The following is a 12,853-nucleotide window of genomic DNA, read 5'->3' as shown; positions in this document are numbered from 1 at the left end:
CGGACCAGCGCACGCGCGTTGGTGCAGTGTCTGCGGCCTGAAGCAGGTTATTGACCTCTAAACTGCACGTGATCTGTCCTGGCTGCTTACTAGCAGGGCTGCCTCATGCAGGGGTGTCTGTACCCCGCTTGGCACAAGGCCTGGCACACTGAAGCCCCCAGCTGCAAAGGTTTTGCTAGCCGAATCTTCCTCTTAACCCCGGAGGCCTTGTGGAAAGTCCTTATGGGTAGAAAGAGATGCACGGTGAGAAATAAGCCAAGATTTAAAAGTTGTTTGGGTAATTCTGCTCCTTGCCAGCCTCATCAAAGGAAGGCTCTGGAGAAGAGTGCCTGGTATTGGCTGGGTTTTATAGGAGAGAGATTTTTTTTTTAGGGAAATGAACTCTTTTGATATTCAGCATTCTTTCCAGAGGGCCTTTCTGGGCAGAGTTTATCCAGGCAGTACATATAAACAGTGAGATCAAGGCATTTTGTTTGGGGAAGAGTAAAAGTCGTGGCTCTAACAAATAAGTCTGGAAGGGCATATGTGGTTTTGTGTCTTTAGATTCTTTTCTTAATTTAAAGAATGTTTTATAATTTAACACATGCGCATATTAGATTTTTTAAATATGCCATGAAAAACGGCCTTGCCTCCTACTCCTGACTTCCGGTTCCCCACTTTCCTCCCTAGAGACGGCCACTGTTACATTTTCTTACAAATTCTTATGATTCAGCCATTTAATACGCATATTCAAATATATTGCATGCATCCCATATGTGTTTTGAAAAGTAGTGCTTTCTTAAACGTTTGGGTGTATGGCAGCTACTCAAAGGCTTGGGTAAAAATCAGACGACATAGAAAGGAGATGGAATAATGGGATATTATTATTGGAATATTGATTCCTGAGCATGAGTGAATTTGGGGGTTCACATAAGTAATACAAATCATTGCTAAGGGAAAAAATTAAAATCATATGTACAGTACAATGGAGCTCATTCTATCTGTAGAGACAGATTGTTTTGGAAATAAAACAGAACCTTGAATATTCTGGTTATGTATATACTCTTGGGGAATCTTTTGGAGTCTTTTCTTCTCTCTCTCACCAAAACCTGAAAGCGTTTGAGGTGCTTGTGAGTGCCTTCATCTTGGCCCCTACAGCAGGCAAATGTGGTCCACGAGAAAGTGGAGAGGTGGGCCTGGGAGCTGTCCTCAGGCCCCCTGCTGGAAAGCAGGCAGTTTGTGCAGGTGAGGACCAGCATCCTCATACAGATGTTAGGGTAGGCGCCTCACCTCCTGGTAGCCCCTAGGGGATCCTCCTGAACAGGGCAGCGGCGAGATGCTCCAGCTGGTGATCTCAGGGCATTTGCATTAGAAGCCACCAAGGTAACAGCTGGGAAGCTCGTGAGTTAATACCTCCCTGCCCCCCAGCGTAGTGTCCAGTGCAGCTCCTGAAGCCCTCGAATCCTGTTCGGCCGAGGTGTTCCAGCTTCCAGTCTGTTCCCTGCTTGGAACCACCCTGCTACAGCTGGGTTCCAGTGAGAGTGGGCAGACCCCGGAGCCCGAGAGTGGTTCTGAATGGCGCCAGCCACAGTTCCATCACCTAAACCTTTATCCTTCTTCCACAAATGGCCTTTGCCCGTCTGCTAGCAGCTTTTCTTAAATTAGCAAAGAAGAAATCAGCAGTAGGTAAGGCAGATCTCCCCACCACGATTTTTCCAAACTGAAAAACTGGGTTAAATACAGGTAAGTAAGATTTTTCACAAAACCACTCAAGGCTTGCCTTAAGTTTATGATTTTTCAGATTTTAATGTCCTTTCACGTATATTATATACGTGACCCCGACAACAACCCGTCGTGACCGTAAAACATTATTATCCTCCTTTGATAGATGCAAAAATCGAGTCTTGTAGTAGCCAAATCCCATAGCAAGTTCGAACAGAAAGTAAGACATTGTACACAGTGGACTTTCCCCAGAGGAAATGAAGGGAAACACTGGTTCTACAATAGGTTCCTAAAAAGTAAGGTTTCCAGGTCAGGTGCGTTTGGGGGAACATTGCCATCATCTTGAAACCCTATGTAAGGAAAACTATTTAATTCAGTGTTTTCCAGATTTATTTGAATTAACTCGTCATCTTCCCCCACCTGGGATAACTAGCACTACTACTTTTCATAACATTTTGGGAAACACAAGTCTACGTCACCAGGGAAAATGTAATTTTTTTGCAACTTTAAAAAACTGCATCTCTGTAAATTTATTTGTACTATTTAAAATAATTTTAACTTTAATAATTTAGAAACTGCAAAAGATAACCACATGGCTATCAGCCACCACTAGTATTTTCTGATTCAAGGAGCAGTGGACAAGCTGTGGGAGATGCTTGAAATCTCCTTTGGTTCTCAGCCACTTACTGGCTTTGTGACTTGGCCAAATTACTTAACTTGTCTAAACCTCAGTTTCTCTGTCTGAAAATGGTGTTATATTAATTCTTACTTTAGGGTCATTGCAGAGATTCAATGAGTTGACTCACGTAAAGCACGTGGCACATAGTAAGTGCTCAGGAAACACTAACCTTTATTATTCCTGAGATCCACGCAGATTGCTGTTCAGCAGAGTCTGGTAGACTTATCTGGGGGATAGATGCCATCAAGATTTGATTAAACTTGAGAAAATTACAGCTGAGTTTCCTAGGGCTGCCATAGCAAAGTACCATAAACTAAATGACTTAAACAGCAGAAATATATTATCTCACAGTTCTGGAGGCCAGAAGTCCGAGATAAGGTGGGTATCGGCAGGTCTGGTTCCTTCTGAGGGCTATGGGAGAATCTGTTGCATCCTGCCTTCTGGCTTCTGGTGGTTTGCTGGCAATCTTTGGTGTTCCTTGGCTTTATAGTCACGTCACCCCGATCTCTGCTTTCGTGTTCACATGGGGTTCTCCCTGTGTGCTTGCCTGTGTCCAAGTTTCCCCTTTTTCTAAGGATACCAGTCATACTGGATTAGGGCCCACCCTACTGCAGTCTGACCTCATTTAAACTCATTACACCTTCAATGACCCTATTTCCAAATAAGGTCACCCTCTGAGGCACCATTCTGAAGTTAGGGCTTCAACATATGAATATTTGGGGGACACAATTCAACCCACAACACCAACATAGTAGGTCAGTCCCACTGAGAACGTGCAAGAGGAAAGAGATCTGGTTAAATATTTGGTTGTGAAATTTTGTACTTGCTTTTTTTTTTCTTGGAACTACTTTTTTTCAATCACCTTCATTTTTTTTTTTTGTCTTTATTGAATTTGTTACAATATTTCTTCTATTTTTTGTTTTGGTTTTTTGGCCACGAGGCATGTGGGATCTTAGCTCCCCAACCAGGGATGGAACCTGCACCCTCTGCTTTGGAAGGTGAAGTCTTAACCACTGGACCACCAGGGAAGTCCCTGAATCATCTTTATTAAGGTGGGATTACATACAACAAAATGCATCCAGTTTAAGTGTAAGTTCAGTGAGTTTTGACAAGCGTATACACCTGTGTAACCACCACCCCAGTCAAGACATAGATCATTTCCAGCATCCTAGAAAGTTTCCTCTGGTCCCTCCCCAGTGAGCCCCCTGCCATAGCCCAGCCCCTAGGCAATTGATCCCTGGCCTGCTTCCTGCCACGGTGGATTAGTTATAGTTGTATCTTTTCTAGTCTTTCACATAAATGAAATTTTACAGTATATATATTCTTCTGTGCTGGCTTTTTTGCTTGTGTCTGCTTTTGAAGTGAACCATTAATCCACAGGAATCTAGTGTAGAAGTTTTTAGTAACTATAAATCCAGCCCTTAGAATTCTGTAGCTAGATGGAGCACAATTTTGATAGATCTTTTTAAAAAAACATTATTTCCTTACTATGCCTGTGGTTCTTTATTAGAGACCTTATGCCCTCATTAAATCCTTAGATCAGCCTTGTGAGGTAAGTATTCCTTTCTTCGTTTATAAAAGAGGCAGTTTCTTGGTGCTTTTTTTTTTTTGTCTTTGATTACTGCTACCTGGAAAATGTGTTTAGTTGAGGGAGGTTGAATGTCAGAATATTGGAATATGGCTGTAATGGCATTTTTAGTGAAATGTCACAAGGTCATTATAAAGATTAAGTGAGATCGTACGTGTCGCGTGTTGGGTATAGTGCTTGGCACACAGTGAGGGCCCCCAAGTGCCTCTTGTCGCTATGGTTATTAGTGGGCTCAGGGGCTGTCGCAGCTGGAGCCCCTCTATGATAATCCAGGCCCAAGCTTTTCACCCTTCAGGGCCCAGGGAGGGGTGGGCCTGGTGGACAGAAGGTGGTCCTGTCCCCCCTCCCTCTCCCCCTCCCCCAGCAGCACTGCCTTTTTTCTGCTTTTCAACTGCAACTCAAGTGTAAGCTCTCTTCTGAAAAGTAAAGGTTCCACGTGAACAAATGAGGGCGCTCCCCTGAAGTTCAGCCTCCTCATTGCATGGCAGGAGAAGGTTTATTGACTTCAGGCAGCAGGAGCACTTGAACTCAGCTCTCCAAACTTCCAGCCGTTAGGAAATTAAAACAGGGGCAATGCCAACCCAACACTGAGTTGGTAACATTGTGCCAGTTCAAAACGAGGACTGTTCTTACCCATCTCGGCATTTCCCGTGCCAGCCAGGCTGGAGTAAACGTTGATAAGCATGCATATTGAAGTTACTCACCTTGCAGTTTCTTGTGTGGGACGTATTAAACATTTTAGAGCTAAAATATGGAACTGGCTGACACCATCTTTTTAGCAGTCATTTTCATTTTGTTTTCTTAGTTCTAATTTGTCATATTTTCCTCATCCCTTACCCTTCATATCACTTTTGAAATACGTGTGAATTAAGGTCAATTAGCGTGTGTGTTGACACCCAGCTCCAACTAGATCTCCGAATTATCTTCATATCCACCTTGAAGAGGTGGTAATTTCAGCTTAAGTGGCAATTAAAAAGCAAAGAATTACACTTAATAACCTCCGCGGGGGGTACCTGAGGTCTTCTGTTGTGGCGTCTCAACAAATGCTATTGGTCATCAATAATTTAGGCAGGATAGCCTGTGACTTCCATGCAGTTTTACAAGGTTACCAAGGGCGCCACTTCTCTCTGGGGAGATGGCAGAGGGAAAAGAGCCGTGTTGAAGCCCTGCTCACCAGATGCTTCTTAGCTGTGGGCCTGGAGCAAGTCTCCAAGTGTCCCTGAGCCTCAGTTTCCCTTTTTGGGGAAAACAATCACATACCAGCTCTTTTCCAGCCCTGAGGTCATTTGCTATTTATTATCAAAGTAGTAATGTACAAATTCTGTTTTAGAGCTGCTACCTCAAATATGATCCCATGTTACGGGATTAACAGTAATTTAGTTAAGCGTATTGTCAGAGTTGACAGTGAGGATATAGTCATGCTAATTAGAATAGGTACAGTGAATAGGATCTCGCTAGAGCTGTCTCATTAAGACTGAATTGAATTGATTTTGATGCTTTTTTACAGATTTTTAAATTAACAGTAACAAATGGCAGCAATTGGCTCCAAGTATATAGACTTTTATCTAGAACAGCCATAGTCCCTCTCCACGATGGTTATTTTTTTTACATTTCAAGGATGCTAATTTCTTACCTCCTATCTCCTTTTTTATCATCCAACTAAATTTATTAGTGCAACCGAATATAGCTTTAGAGAGAGACGTGGTAATCACCGCTTAATTTAACGTTTTAATTTCCGTAGTCCAACTACATGCAACAGGATATATCAAGTACATTATAAGCAGATAAAATAATTCCACTGATGAAATTTATTTTGAGTCTTATTTTATATAAATGGTTGAGTGAATATTAATACTGAGATCATCTTCCCCATTATTACTAACTTCCTTTGATTACCTTTTAGTTTGGGATTTCCATTAGAAGGCCAGCACGTCTTTAAATGTGAAGATTTAGAATATTTATTTGTTTCAACATAACACTTTCCCGTACAATACTGGACTGACTTACAAACAAGTAATTACTATTTTAGCATCACTCTCATACCAGACTCTCATCTTTTGCTTATTTGTCATACATACAAGCTGCAGAAGGAGGCATGTTATCTATGTTTGAGGGCACTTAATTCACATGGGAATTCTTTAGGTGGGCTAACGAAGCCCCTCATCAGAGTGAGGAGTTTCTGAAGACATGTGAAAAGCAATCTTGTGGGATTTATTTTTTATTTATTTATTTTTTAAATTTTATTTTTATTTATTTATTTATTTTTGGCTGTGTTGGGTCTTCGTTTCTGTGCGAGGGCTTTCTCTAGTTGCAGTAAGTGGGGGCCACTCTTCATCGCGGTGCGCGGGCCTCTCACTATCGCGGCCTCTCCTGTTGCGGAGCACAGGCTCCAGACGCGCAGGCTCAGTAGTTGTGGCTCACGGGCCCATTTGCTCCGCGGCATGTGGGATCTTCCCAGACCAGGGCTCAAACCCATGTCCCCTGCATTGGCAGGCAGACTCTCAACCACCGCGCCACCAGGGAAGCCCCAATCTTGTGGGATTTAAATAACATAATTGTGAAAGTCGGGCAAGTTTTCATTAACCAAGTGTCTTCGTTGAGCTAGAAGTTGTACTTCAACAGATTTGAGGATAAAGTAATAAAAGTAATAAAGTAATGAAAAATAAACTAAAAGCAGGAAAAAAATGAATTTACTGCTTACTGTTCTTGGCAGTTAATAATATCAGAAGTTCATCAATATACACTATGTGTATCAGTTAGAGTATATTCTCTTTTCTTAGCAGAAAAGATAATACTTGTAAAGTTTAAGTTTCTGGGTATTTGGATAGTACTGCATACTATGCAGTATAATGTAAGCTGGGACCTCAGAGCAAGTTCAGAACCACTAAACAGAGGGAATGAGAAAGGTTGTATGAGCGACATATGTGTAAACAGGTATTTTGTAAGTATCTCTTAAAATAATCATTAAATCCTTTAGAAATAACATCATTTGTAAAATCTTTAAAACCATCATTAAAAATAATAGCTTACTTGTGGACTTCCCTGGCGGTCCAGTGGTTAGGACTCCACGCTTCCACTGCAGGGGACACAGGTTTGAACCCTGGTCAGGGAACTAAGATCCCACAAGCTGCGAGGTACTGCCACAAAAAGAAAAAAAAAATAGCTTACTTTTGTTAAAGGTTATTTTCCAGGCACTAGGTAAGTGCTTTTCATAACTGTCTACTCTTATACATGAATTATTGATTTTTCACAATAATCACAAAAAGCATTATTATTACCTTGTTAAAGATGGGGAAACTGAGGCAGAGAGTGGTTAAATCGCACAGCAGGCACGTGATGGAACTAGGATGGAAGCCCAGCGCTCCGGCCCTGGAGCCCTCCATTCCATTCTGCCTCTGTGCACCATTGCTGATGTGTTAGTAATATTTTTCTAAATAGAATTTAGAAAGAATAGCTGTCAATTCATAAGATTATACCGTAAAATATTTTACTTCATTTGCAAATGTTATTCTATTACCGAATAAACGTTCACCTAAGTTATTCGTAACATTTCTCATAGTGTCTGTGTTTAAATAATGTGTGGCTCTATGTTGCTCTATTGTGTTGCTTGAAGCGTTCTGCCTGTTCCAGCCCCAGGTTCATTTTCTGTTTCCCCTTCTGCTTCTATTCTCTGTACAAAAGTGGTTTCCAGTCCCTTCAATGATTAGCGCAGCCATGGTGCTCCCATCTTTCCCAGCCCCTCCTGGAATTCAGTATTAAATTATTCATCAAATGGTGGTTAGTGCCTGGTAAATGCCAGGCTGTGTGCTGGAGACTGTCAACAAAACACTGTTCCGGTCCCCGCGGAACCTGCAGCCTGGTTGATTTCCAGGGGTGACTTTGAGTACATCTCATTTGTGAAACGCTTCACCCCGGACTGGGACTTGGTGGCGTTTGACTCTCTACTCTTGTCCAGCCTTACCCCACCGACCCCGAGTCTGTACGTCGGAGCTGCAGGAACCCAGAATCAGCTCCACAGAGCTGGCCACCTTGTCATTTTATGTAAACCTCAGCAATACCAAGACTCCTCATGCCCTGCTTCTCCGAATGTGGACTGCTAACCCCCGAGGTTCCTCCCAGCGCCGGTGTTTTTATTGTGCTGTATGGCAGCATTGAGCTTCTGTCTTGGGAAGTATGCGTTTATTTCCACAAAATCCCTATCGCCTCATTAGTGTTTAGTTTTTCCTTAATTGACATTTATGCCTATTAACACCATGGGATGGTGGGTTTTGTCTTTTCTTTTTTTTTTTTTTTGATGGATGGGATGGGTAAATAACAAATCCAAAAGTGTTTGGGGCCACGGCCCAAAGGGAGAAATCACTGAGGTCATTTACTGGAAGGCGAGCAGAGCTCTCAGTGATGGAGCCTTATAGACTTGCTTTATCATCATCAGTACTGTTTATTCATTTTCTACTGTGTGCAAAGATAAAAAAGTGTTTCATTAAGTACTGCGGGGAGTTGGTAGGAAAAGTAACTGGGCAGGGCTTACCCGCCTCATTTCACTCTGATTGTGGCTGTAAGCTTTCATTTGATGCCTGTGATCTTCCATCCTGCGGGCTGGAGCCGTTGATCTGCAAGCTCATATATGGGGCCAGCTTTCCATCAGGGTCAAGGATCTATCTACTTGGTTCTGTAAAAATTAGGCTTCATCTCCACAATCTTCAGAAGGAGGCAATACATAGTGGGATCATTCAGACTGATTATGAAGGAGACCAATGCAAACTGTAGGACCTAGAGAACGCTTCAAACCCTCCCCGCAAACCTCTCTCGCTGCTCCCCACTTAGAGGGATTAAGTAAGATCTACTGTGGAATAAACAAGAGGACCTGTGGTCCAGCAGCCGGGCGTTAGAAACTGACCTCCTGAATAGAAAAGTGGATAGGTGGTTGGGAAATGAGGAGATGAAACTCGTCCGATTCACCCCACTCTCCAAACACACACACTTTTCTTCCTGTCTCTTTCTTCCTGTCTCTCCGGAATTTCCCTTTTCATCAATTTCTCTTCCCGTCTCCCTCCCACATCACTGGCCTTTTCTCCCTTCCTGCCCCTCCTCCATCCTTGTCTCCTCATTTCTTCTTGGCCTCTGCTCTTGGGCTATTTTCTATTCTTTTCCTGCTGCCCTAATGGCAACCGCTTTTCCCCTTAGACGACATTTCGTTACCCACCTCCTCACTCCGCCACCCCCTCCGTCGCTGTGGCATTATATAGTGTCTTGTGGTTAAATAACCATCTAATATACAAAATTGAGCCGGGGCTTTTAAGACTACCAAAGGCGTTCTGCTGCATGTTGCACTTCCTTAAGTGGAAATGCTCCAGTGCAGTGCTGTCTGCTGCTTGCAGGCAAACCAGAGGGCAAGAAAGGATGGAAGAGGGGCAGGAAGGGAGAAAAGGCCAGTGATGTGGGAGGGAGACGGGAAGAGAAATCGATGAAAAGGGAAACGCCAGAGAGACAGGAAGAAAAGTGTGTGTGTTTGGAGAGTGGGGTGATTCGGACTTGTTTCATCTCCTCATTTCCCAACCACCTGAGTCTGACCCAAGTCCTAGTGGGTCAGGCACTACCAGATTGCCCCAGACCGAGGCAGCACATTTGAGAGGGGAAAATGCAAGCTTAGATCCCGGAATATTTTGCTTCTGACTTTTTAATCAACTAACTCTTTATGACCTCGGGCAACGATTGGGCCATCTGAATATTCCTGCTTCAGTTTCTCTTCTTTGCAAAAGACAGTATCGGCCTTCCTTCCTTCCTCTCTGGACCTTTTGGAAGGCTTATGGGTTGCGATTGTTCATAAGGTCTTTGGAGTTCTGGGATCTCATAAGTTAACTGCTTCTTAGGCATAAGGCACTATGTAAATTCCAGGTATGATTTTTTTTTCTAATGCATTTCCATTTTTGTACCATACTTTTCTTGCCAATCAGGTTGATCTTTAAAAAGTTAGTTTGTTTTTTTTAACTCTTGTTGGTATTTATTTTAAGATACTTCTCCAAGAACACAGACGTCTCCTTCTTTATCGCGTGAAAACTGTAAGCAATAGCTTGTTGCAATAAAATCCGGAGGAGGGTGGCCCCCTTGCTGCTGCCTTTACTGCTCATTCACTTTCTTCTGAACCCGTGCTTTCGGTGCTATCTCCTCATCCATGTGCTCCTAAGCAGGAGGTTTCATCAATCAATGTCCCCTCTAGAATTTCCCAAGAAACAACTCTCATCCCAGGACCAGCAGTTCACCTGCAGGCACTGCTGCGCCTCCCAGGGTCACTGGGCACCGCTGGCTGCTGCCAGATCCGGCTTCAACCACGTCATCAGGGGCAGAGCCAGAGCAATCCACAGAGTCACCTCCACTCTTACTTCACACCAGTTCCCACTGGCAGCTCAGATGGGACTCATGGAACTCAGAGTCAGGATGACCCAAACAGCCAGAATCCGGCTCCATCTTCTGAGGACAGATATTCCACCTGGCACGAGATGTCACCCGGGAGAAGCATTTTTGGCAAGCCACTCGCCCTCTGGCATGCCTGTCAACATGACACGCCACCCATTGGTTCTAGTGTGGAAACATCGAGACTGTTACTCTCAATTGCCCCGATTTTTTTTTTATGACTCAATATGTCTTTTTGAAAAGATGACACTGATTCTGCTTATAAGAGATTCTTACTTTATTAAAAAGCATTTGTTTTCTATCACTCAAATAACTGTTTTCTATTCTGTAAGGGAATCTCAGATAAGCTGCTTTCAGACCACTCTAGTATTTTAGAACAGTATTGTTTATAAATATATAAACAATACTGCAGTAAAATATTGCACCAAGGAAAGAATATCTCTGAAGTAGGCATTCTGCTCATTAAGCACCATATTTTATTGGTCATTTCCTCCTGTCAGTGAAGGCAAATAAAAAGCAGTAGTGATTAAAATTTAATCCTCCTAATCAGCTAGAGAAAATGCTATGATTGTTAAGAAATCTCTCTGTGTTGGCTTCTTCTTCTTCTTCTTCTTTTTTTTTGCCCTCATAGTTTTGGAATGCCTTTCATTTCATGACCAGTTCTTCTTTCTTTCAAAAGAATTTTGAATTCCAATTCTGACCTCCTAAAATGCTAACTTTCTTAAAACATTTGAATCTCTATGGTTTATATTTTTAAAAATCATAGAATTATTTTTTAAAAATCAGGATTGAAAAAAGCACTATAGACCAGCTGGTTCAATTGCATCTATTACAAATGGGAAAACTGAAGTGAGAAATGAAATAATTTGCCAAGGCCACATAACTCATCAGTAACACAGCTCAGACTAAAACTTGGGCCTCCACTCTGTCACATCCTCAGGAAAACATATCTGAGTTTAGAAACTTCAGTCGATGTCAACACTGTTAGAAACACTGCAGCTGGTTTCCTTTTTAAAAGATAATTGGGTCAAAAATTAGGAGTATGATCCTTGTAATGTGGAATTACTAAATACAGGTATGTCTTATTTAAAAATAACGTACTCTGGACTCATAAAACCAAGAGTGATTCATTCCTTACTGTACCAAAGTAGTGTTTGCCCTCCGAATGATTTGCTTAAGTAGTTCTCGGGACATTTAAAATATAATTTGATTTTTTTTTTTTTTTCTACATGGGTCTCTCTTGTCATCAGGAATTCCTTGTGTATATGGTTTATTCCTAAATCAGACTCTTACTCCCTGAGTTGTTCACTTCCACAGTACCCTAGCCCGGCACCAAACAGATTAGTGAGCCAACATTTTCTCAGCGAATGAACAAGTGAGCAAATGAACTTTTTGAACACACCTAGTATGTAAATGAGAGTAAGTCAGCATACTTACAAATTTGTGTATCTTAATTTTTTATTTTTTAATGCATAAAGGTCGAGCAGGGCTTCCCTGGTGGTCCAATGGTTAAGACTCCGCGCTTCTAATGCAGAGGGCACGGGCTCCATCCCTGGTCAAGGAAGTTCTGCATGCCATGAGGCACGGCCAAAAAAAAAAAGAAAAGTGTTTCTCATAAAGGTCAAGCAAATAGGCATCTTAAGAGGAGATTTCTAAGGACTCAGTTAAGGTTAGAAGGCACCCATTTAGCTTTTGACACTCTACCGGACAAGGAATTTTTATGGCCACATCGAAGAAAACAGTAAGTCAAGCTTATTGTTTATTTAGAGGCAGATGTGTCCTGTAGGTAACATCTAGGACTAGCAGTTAGAGCAATCAATGATATGCCAATTCTCTGTGCCGGGGAAACAGAGTCAGGGGCTGGGGGGAAGGTGTCCGCTTCCTAGACCAGCTGGCTCCTGCCTTGTGCCTGACCACTACCCATCCATCCTTCAAACTCTCCAGCCAGTTGTCTTCATCCCAAAACAGACCGAGTGGAAGAATGTGGATGGGGCAACACAGATCTCTCCCTTCTCTTGTGAAAACCAGGGCATGGATCGCCTTGTAGTAGAGAGTGGCAACCTTATCCTGGTACACAATGGCTAGCGTGTAAAATATCACAGTAAATTCATTACTAGGTAATTATAGGCTAAGCCACTTGACCTCAGAGCCAACTTCCTTCTCTGTGAAATGGTGATAATACTTAACATTGTGCAGGGGTTTCTGGTTTCAGACTAGGCCCTCTCTGAGTGTCAGGTACTGTTTCACCGTCAACCTTTGCTGCCATCTGCATCTTCCTTCCAAGAAAGCAGGTGCAGAACCGACTTCTGGAAACACCGGAGGTGTGTGTGTGCAGCTTTTATAATCTTGCTGGGTTTTAGATCTGGGAATGGAGAGGACCTGGGGGAGGGGACAGATGACCAGATAGCTCCCAAGAGTGTAGAAATCATAGGCCCCTGCCCCTTTCTTTCAGGATCAAACTAAATAGACTTGTG

The 12,853-nt window shown here is 42.6% G+C and overlaps 1 protein-coding gene across 5 annotated transcripts in view; it reads left to right on the top strand.

Annotated features, from left to right (window-relative positions):
• KCTD1 (potassium channel tetramerization domain containing 1) overlaps positions 1 to 12,853 on the top strand; it is a 181,066-nt gene that overhangs the window by 115,240 nt on the left and 52,973 nt on the right. The gene's annotated exons all lie outside the window — the stretch shown is intronic.

This window comes from Balaenoptera musculus, chromosome 14 (assembly GCF_009873245.2).
Source record: "Balaenoptera musculus isolate JJ_BM4_2016_0621 chromosome 14, mBalMus1.pri.v3, whole genome shotgun sequence".
In the NCBI taxonomy this organism is placed as follows: Eukaryota; Metazoa; Chordata; class Mammalia; order Artiodactyla; family Balaenopteridae; genus Balaenoptera; species Balaenoptera musculus.
This window is presented reverse-complemented; position numbering and strand designations above follow the sequence as displayed.